Source organism: Anser anser (assembly GCF_964211835.1).
Source record: "Anser anser genome assembly, chromosome: 24".
Taxonomy (NCBI): domain Eukaryota; kingdom Metazoa; phylum Chordata; class Aves; order Anseriformes; family Anatidae; genus Anser; species Anser anser.
This window is the reverse complement of record NC_139745.1, coordinates 6,091,128-6,099,364: the sequence shown is the minus strand read 5'-3', so window position 1 is coordinate 6,099,364 and position 8,237 is coordinate 6,091,128. Positions and strand designations below refer to the sequence as shown.

Sequence of the window (8,237 nt, the reverse complement as noted above, 5' to 3'; positions counted from 1 at the left end):
CTGTGCTTCTCTGAAAAGCAACATCCCCGTGGCAGGACTGCCTTCTGTCTGGTGCCTGTACAGCAAACAGCACAGTGCGGGATTCAAGAGCAGGATGGAAAGGGCAGAGGATTCCCTAGGCACCAACACAAGGCAAGTAATTAGGCATATCATAAAGCCTTAACTGGGGCTGCAGACTGTTCTTCGGGGTAGTTTTGACTCTGTAGACAGCGATCATTTGGCTGTGCTTAGAAAACCCTAAAGACAAAGACAGCAGAGCTGTGTTGGGTCTGCTTCCCAGATCTCACACCCTCGCTACAGCTCTGCAGAGCTGAAGTTTTGTTTGGCCTTGCTCTAGTGAAGAGCAGGGGAACATTTTCCCCCAAGAAAGCCATTCCTTCCTGAACTTGCCGAGCCTTTGTGTTTGTGCTGTGACATACGAGATTTGTCTCACCTTGCTGCTCAGAGCCACAAACACTTTTACTGCTCAATAGGCAGCAAGTCGCAGTCTGCTGAAAAACCTGCACCATGCTGCTCAGTTTTATCCTCTACCCTGCAGAACAGCTTTTTCACAGCTACTTGTGCAGCCTATTTCTTTTGTCATAAAACTTCTAGTGCTGTGCCTACAGCACTCACCTACATGTCTAATTTCGCTTCACTGTAACAGGCAGGCTACAGAATCTTAAATAAATGCTCCTTGGTCATTAAAGCCATATTTACAGAGACTTAACTGCTCTGTAATAGATGTAGAACTCGCTCTGCAGAATTGTTACCTCATAAATATACCAGAATAAGCAGCTGGTACTTAAATGCTTTGTAATGCATGGAAAGCTGTAATTTGCTGATTAACAATGGTTGATTGCAGTTGTATTGCAATAACTATTTCGTATCATCATCAAAAACCTGACCCATCTTGAAAAATGAAAGCACTGTTAGGGGTGCAGGAGAGTGACCAAGAGCTGGAGGAGTTTTGCCCCCTCGTTTTGAAGTGTTTGCAGTGGAGATGGGTCTCGGCGGTGGCAGAAGCCAGCTGTGGCAGGACTGGGTTCTCAGGTGCTGTAGGTCAGCGTACATCTCCTGTCAGTGCAGCTTTGCACCAGCTGAAGATCTGCTTCTTTATCACTGAGAGTCCAATTCATGGAAAGCCGACAAAAGCCACATTTTCTTTTCTATTTTCACTCATTTTCCACCGGTAACTTGTAGGAGTTCCTCAGCAAGTCCCTTCACCACCATAAGTCTCTTCCTTCTGGTCTTTTCCTTTTGAGGTTGCTGGCATTGCAGGATACCATTTGCTCAGAACCTGGTGCATGTGAAATGTATTTTTTCTGAAGCTCTCATGCACCTTTGCAGTGTAAATATATACTAGTTGTTAATGTACCAATGCTACTGAATTCTTGCTAACTGACAGGATGTCAGTAGGATGTAGATTTACCTTTTGCATGGATTCCTCTCATCCAAAGGTGTATCCAGAGTCTTTTAGTCTTTATCTTAAATAACGTTGTGTCCTTGCTTGAAAAAAAAAGAAAAGGAAAAAAAAAAGAGGAGTCAAAAACATAAATTAGGTCTTCAAATGCATGTGCAGTTCTCTGTGACACAAACTTTGCTCTTGGGGTTTATGATGCTAATAAAATACTATTCACTGCTAACAGCTCTTTCCTTCCTAGCCTTACAAACTGAGACAAATAAGTGCATGTATTGAAGGAGTTCACATTTTATGTCTCTCTGCATCAATATGGCCCTGCTTTATTGACATTTTTAGGTAGAAACTGGCTAGTCATGCCTGGACTATATTAAATATTATTTATCGTTTGGACTGAGAATCCAAGCCCTCCTCGTTCTAGGTGGTTGTACATACAAATCAAAACTGTTTGTCTCCCAAAGAGCCCCTAAAGATGATTAGAATAAAAACTGAATGGGATAAAAAGACTTAAGAAGCAGTGTGTAGTATGTAACGTGGAACAGCATGCATGGTCTGTGTGATGGGGAAGTGTTAGGGCAAGGTTTGCAGCCTTGGAGGCACAGAGATTCCTGCAGAAGAGCCTTACTGACAGGCATTAATAAGGAGACCGCCGTAAATGTGCCGCTGTGTCCCAGACTGCCCACTCAATTGAAGGGCTTGTGTCTCTTATGAGGATCTGGACCCTCCGTTACATGCTTTTAGATTTAAACTGCCAGGTGCTTAGAAAGATAGTTATTTTAAGAGATCAGCAATAATCATTTTTTGTCATCCTTAAAATAAATCATGTTAGGAACTGCCTGAGCAGGGCAGCATAAGTAATTAGAGTCAGGATCCTGGACACATGCCCTAGCTGGCTCTGGCACAAGCGTGAATTACAGAGCTGCTATTCCTGATGAGGCAGACGTACTGCTGTGGCAAAATCTGGAGCGGCCTGGTTGGGAGACCACTAATGGTGAGCTGATGGTGATGCTTTGGTACCTTGCTGAGGGCACTGAGGCAAAATCAGAGTGAGTCCCAGACGACTTGACCGTGAGAGGGAGCAGAGAGTCAAGCCCCGTGTCTTACAAGATACGGATTTAAAGATGAGTGATATTCGTTCAGATCTTGCAGTAGAATCTGCGATCTCTGTAATCCAAGTTCTCCAAACTTGTTAGATGGCTTAATTTAACTTCCTGTCATGTATGTTACAATGCTTTCCTTTTGTTTTCCACCCAGCTTCTTGTTAACTTGCAATAATGACAGATGGCTCTGTCTCATCCAGAGGTTCGCATATGAAGCCATTCAGGGAAACCGCAGTGGAAACCTAATGCCGAAATCAGCCCTCAAAATCGAATTAACCTTTAGGAAGATCTTACAAGTAAGTGGCTTGTACCCTTCGAGGTATTCTGTGAATCATTGGCAACATGACTGGGCTAATTTAAGCATTTGTCGCAAAGGTAAGCTAGAGTCAAATACAGTTCCCAATTAGACGTGTGCAGGGGAAAGGGCAGGTAAACCTGCTCAGGTCTCTCCAGGGTGGCACTTCTGTGAGAGCCGGTTCTGGTCTGCCTTTCTGTCTTTGATTTTCCTGTGCTGCAGCTGGGTGCTGCTCTGATGGGGACAGCCCCAGCTCCGCCGAGACTGGGGATGTGGGTCTGGCCCCGCAGGGATGTTTGAGTTGGCCGGCAGTGTGCCATTCCCCTTTGTCTAGAAAATCTCTGCACTTAATTTGCTCTCTTTTTAGAACCTGGACTTGTTTCTAAAAATAGAGCTTTATTCTTCACTTTCACTTCCTAAAGGACAATGACAAAAGAGAGGGAGAGAGGGAGAAAATGCCATAAACTGGGACATTTTGTTACCACATTCAATGCACATCTGGGAGCTCTTTTGGTACATAATTGCTGCATAATGCTGTTCACAAGCTATAGCCTTGTACACATCCTATTGGAAGCTGTCATTACAATGCCGTAGTCCCTGTTTTGGAAATTGAGTGTGACCTGTTGGTTGGGTATATGACTCACAGAGTAGAAAACTCTCTGCTCTTCACTCCATGAGGTCTTGGTCAGGCCACTGCTGTGCGAGTTTTTGCAGCTCTGGAAGCCTCACTGCTCCCAAATCCAATGCTGAGCAGAGGGAAGTGGACAGTTTAAGTCCTAAAGATGCTTCTCTGCCTTTCCTTGGGATTATGTAGGTTTTAATCATCTAGTTAACTAATTCCAAAATGTTGGGGTCCTCATCCAAAAGGCACTAAAGTCACACCACGATACTGGGGATAACTTCATGTGGTGTCTGCTCTCCTTACCAGTGGCTGGAGACGCAGTGCATTTTGGACATCTGGTGTCTGATGATGGATGAATGCAAGTTTAAAGCAAAGATGAACTGGTAAACTTCTACCACTGTCTTAACTTGGAAATCATGTCTGGCCATGCCACATGGCGAAGATGATAAATTGCTCTGAATGTGTGATCTGGAGCTATCAAATTTCCTCCCTGTCTTTCTTAACCTTGGGATAAATTAAATCAAATTCCGCTGTGAAGCCTAAAGACATAAAATTTGTTAGCTGTAACAGCGTATTCTGCCAAGCAGTCAGAACTCCCCAGTATTAATTACTTTATTCAGTAAGTTAAACAAATGATGTGATATCTGGATTCAGGGGGAAGCCACCCAGGAGTATATAAAAGATGCAAAGATATTCCTGCCAGTGAACATCCAAACTCTAGTCGCTAATTTGATGCGGAAAGCAATAATCTGTTCTAAAGCTGCCTCCATTCCTGAGCAATATCAAACCAAGTGCGAGCGTCATTAACGGAACTGCTTGAACAGTGCGTGAAAGTAATGATCACTTGTGTGCTGAGAGGGGTGGCTGCTGGAGGTCCTTGTTTCTCTTAGCTCTCAAGAGGGCAGCACCATCAGGAGGTGGTGCCCCCTCATCCCAGCCTGCACGCAGTTCACGTATGTTCCCCAGCTGCGATGAAGATCCCTCAGCTCTGCAAACAGAGAATGTATGAGCTCCAGGTGGGTCCAAAGCACCCTGACGTGTAGGTTAAGGTAATCCTGGGAGTGGACTGGAAATTCTTTATCTGATTTCTTTCACAAGTGACTCTGTGAGCATTGTTTTCTCCTGAAGAGAAAGCAGCTGGAAGAAGTAACATCTGAAATTGCCACAACTGTTTGTGAAGGCAGCACCTTGCCGTGGCAGTCTTTGGCATCAGCAGAGGTGAGCAGGATGAAACTCAGAAACATCAGACTTGTAGTTTTTAAGGCCAGAAGGGACCATTAGATCATATATTCCAACTGATGGAGTTTCTTTCACTTACCCTACTACTGGTACTAGTAACTTGCATGTCTAAAGCATATCTTTCAGAGAAGTACAGGTCTAGGTTGGGAGGCTCCAAGTGATGAAGAGGCTACTGCTTCCAGTTTGTTTGAATATTTAATCGCCCCTAGTTTAAAGAAAATGCAAGTCTTATTTTGAATTCAAATTTGCTTGGCTTTAATTTCCATCAAGAGATCCTCTCTGTGCTCATATCTGCTAGATGAGAGAGCCCTTAGTATCTCATATTTTCTTCCTGTGAAAGTGCTTTACACTTCAATTAAATTATCTTTTGAATTTTTTCCTGATAAGTTAAGGAGATTAGTCTTTCTGCATTCTTCACTCTGATGCATTTGTTTCCCAATGTCTGAGTTACTCACCTCTCAGTGCTCCCACTCCAGATTTGTGTCTTGTAATAGTGTACGGATGCTGCAAATAGGTGTAGCATTGTTACGTGGAGCTCAGAGGTAGCCCACAGCCCTGGCAGTTGCTTCCAGTATCTGATTCTCCATGCTCACTGAGACAGGTCATGAACAAGCCTGGGACATCACACCAGTGCACAACTGGTCAGAGAACCCAACTGCCTGCATCCGGCTACCGGGGGCAAAACCTGCAAGAAGCAGTGTTTGAATCCAAATTTTGTTTGCAGCAACACCTTTCTGATGCAAAGCTATTATTAATGAACGCGGGGGAAAACAGCCAGAGAGCTCCCCATAAGTCTTGTTTTGAGATGATTTTTCACTGTTCCTGTATCTCAATTCCGCTTTGATCTCTCATTTGTTTTCCTTCCCTATTTCTTTCCTTTCTGGTGGAAGATGGAGAGCAGCTACTGTGAAATAGGTGCTAAATAGGCACCTGATTTATTATCTTCTTTATTTTACTGAAGTAGTCATGCTTGTATTATCCTCTAGGCAGTCAAAGCATGTTTGTATTCAGTCCAGTGCTACAAGATCGGTCCTGCACCAGGAGCTGTGTGTTTCCATTCCACTGTGCTCTTCAGCCTAGTTGCTGGGATAACCGTTTTGTCCAGCTTATTAAATCCGAAGTACAGCTTTCAAAGATCTTTTCCTTTAGAACTTTTTTTTCTAACGAAGGACATATTAATAGGTCTAAGAATTGTGGCTATTTTGGGAAAAGATAAAGCATTAAAATGCAAGAAAGGAAAGAGAGGCGGGATGGGCAGGGAGGTTGCTCTTGCAGTACAATGCTCAGTTCATTAGCTTGCTCTGCCCTGAATAACTTTGCACATTTGCTGTGGCATTAAACTTAATTTATACTGTAAAAAAGAGGTGGGAGAACTAAAAAAAAAAAAAAAAAGAAAAAAGCAAAAGATCAATCCTGCCAGATGCTGAGTGCTTTCTTGCGAAGCGCTGAGTTGGCAGAAGTCAGAGCCGCTGAGCACCTCTCAAAGCATTCCTCCTCCTCCTGCTTTATTGTCAGTCTGCAGAGCTGGCCATAAAACAACACAGGAGATTTCCAATAAAATGAAAGTCTTGTCCAAGTGTTAAGATACAGGCGCTTCACTGTACGGAGTCATTCCAGAGGGTGAAATGCTAATTTGTCATCAGTCCTACGGGGAGGGGAAAAGAGATGTTATGCAGAGCAACACAGGGCTCCTGCATCCAGAAAGTCGGAGATAAGAGATGGTGGAGGGAATAGCGTTAGCCCAAGAGAAACACCCACGAAACTTGCCTTCGTTACTGCCCCAGCTCTGCTCTCGCTGACAGCAGCCCCATAAACACGCTGTCCGGTGGCTCGTGTCAGCGTCGGTCTGGGAAACAACGAGCTCTGGAAGGAGCGTGTAGACCTTAAAGCCATCAGTTAAAATTGCTGCCATGCATTCTGTGGCCTGACAGTTCCTGGCTTTATTTTTGATACAGGGCAGCAGATGGCATCTCCTTAGAGGTTTTGAAGCTGAAAAACAGCCGTTAAGAAGCCTAGGCCCAGAGTGGTCCCAGCAAACCATAGGTAGGTGATGTTGTGGCGTATGTAAGGCAATGCCAAAGAGAGGGGGGTGGTCACTGCCAGCTCCCTTGGTACCAGTGTGATGAGAGGCAGTCTTCTTCCAGGGGGTTAGTTGTGTCTCAGACAGGACCAAGAATATGCAGAAAATGGTAAATAACTGCCCAGCTCTGCCAGAAATGGCACATGGCAGATAAAAGCTCTTTTGAGCAAAAAACTGCCTCCTACTCTGAATATGACCCAGAACTTGTATAACATGGCCCTGATTGTTGTCATAAGCTCAAATCCTATCAATAGTAGTAATTAGCAGTAACAAATGCAGAAGCAGAGATCAGAGCATTATGGTTATTTTACTTAGGTTTGTGGGTGCTTGGCTACAAGACCTCGCAGTACTGGTACAATTTCATTGTCATGACTTACAGAAGCTGTTCATTTGGAGAACTATTGGCTCAGCCTCTCAGCTGGAGCATCACTGAAAGCAATCATGACTGAGATGGGGTCTGATTCAGGAGAATAGTTTTCTTTTTAAACCAGAAACTTAGCAGTAAGTTGAGTTTTACAGAGTCCCACAGTCTTCCAGGAGGCACCACATGCCTATAAACAAGCACCCCCGTCTCTCTAGTACACCATAAAATCTCTCAGTAATGATCATCATGACAACAATAAACCTGTTATTTCCATACTCTGTGATTTATTGAGCTGGTGGAAAAGGTGGAGCTGCTGTTTTATTGGGATGATCAAATGTTTGCAGAGGGAAAATACAATCTGCATTCCTCTAAGGCTACTTTTATACATTGAATCATGAATACATTTCCTTTCCCATTAGCAATTTAACATTGTAGGACACAGAAACACCTCTTCAAAGTGATTTTTTTTATAGTAGTGTAAAGTTCTGGTTCCACAGGAGTGAATACAAGAGCCTGTGGAGCCATGGGAAAGATAGCACTAGAGCCTTCCCCAAATGGGGAATCCCTGGGTTTTATTTTTCTCAGACAGTTTTGATAACTTGAGTTTTCATTCCTAATTAGGATGAAACCACATTGCAGAGTGCCAGAACCCTCCACAGAGCAGCATTTTCCTTCACTAGACAGCTCTGATCTTCACCTGTCCTGCCCTCCTGAGATGATGACCACGTGCCCGTGCTAACGCTGAACGGGGTAAGCTGAGCAGCCACGATACACACAGGACAATTGAGGAGGGAGGACTTTGGTCCAGAGAGAACAGAGGATGAAGGAAAACAAGTCCTTTGTGTCTCATATTCACTGATCAGCCAGGCACACAAAGAGAGTAGATAAATGATGGATGGGTCTAGCATGAATTTCAGCCTTGCATTATCTGGCGATTTCTCTGTGTTAAATACTTCTCATGGTTTTCTGCTGAGTTAAAGGTCTCTACAGGTACTCTAGAGATACCGTATTTAATAGTTGCAAATGTGTAATCAAATACAATTAATAATAATAATTGGAATAACCAGTACACTGTTACAATTGACTTAAATGTTCCTTACTAATTAGAATGACTACAGTTCAGAAATCGTTGACAAGT

At 43.7% G+C, this 8,237-nt stretch overlaps 1 protein-coding gene across 1 annotated transcript in view; it reads left to right on the top strand.

Moving 5' to 3' along the window:
* Positions 1–2,856: 2,856 nt before the first annotated feature.
* LOC310885913 (gap junction beta-5 protein-like) overlaps positions 2,857–8,237 on the top strand; it is a gene marked incomplete at its 3' end in the record, with an annotated part of 84,184 nt that continues 78,803 nt past the window's right edge. The window contains exons 1-3 of the mRNA XM_083809767.1: positions 2,857–4,634; positions 6,611–6,698; positions 7,721–7,849. The remainder of the gene's footprint in view (positions 4,635–6,610; positions 6,699–7,720; positions 7,850–8,237) is intronic.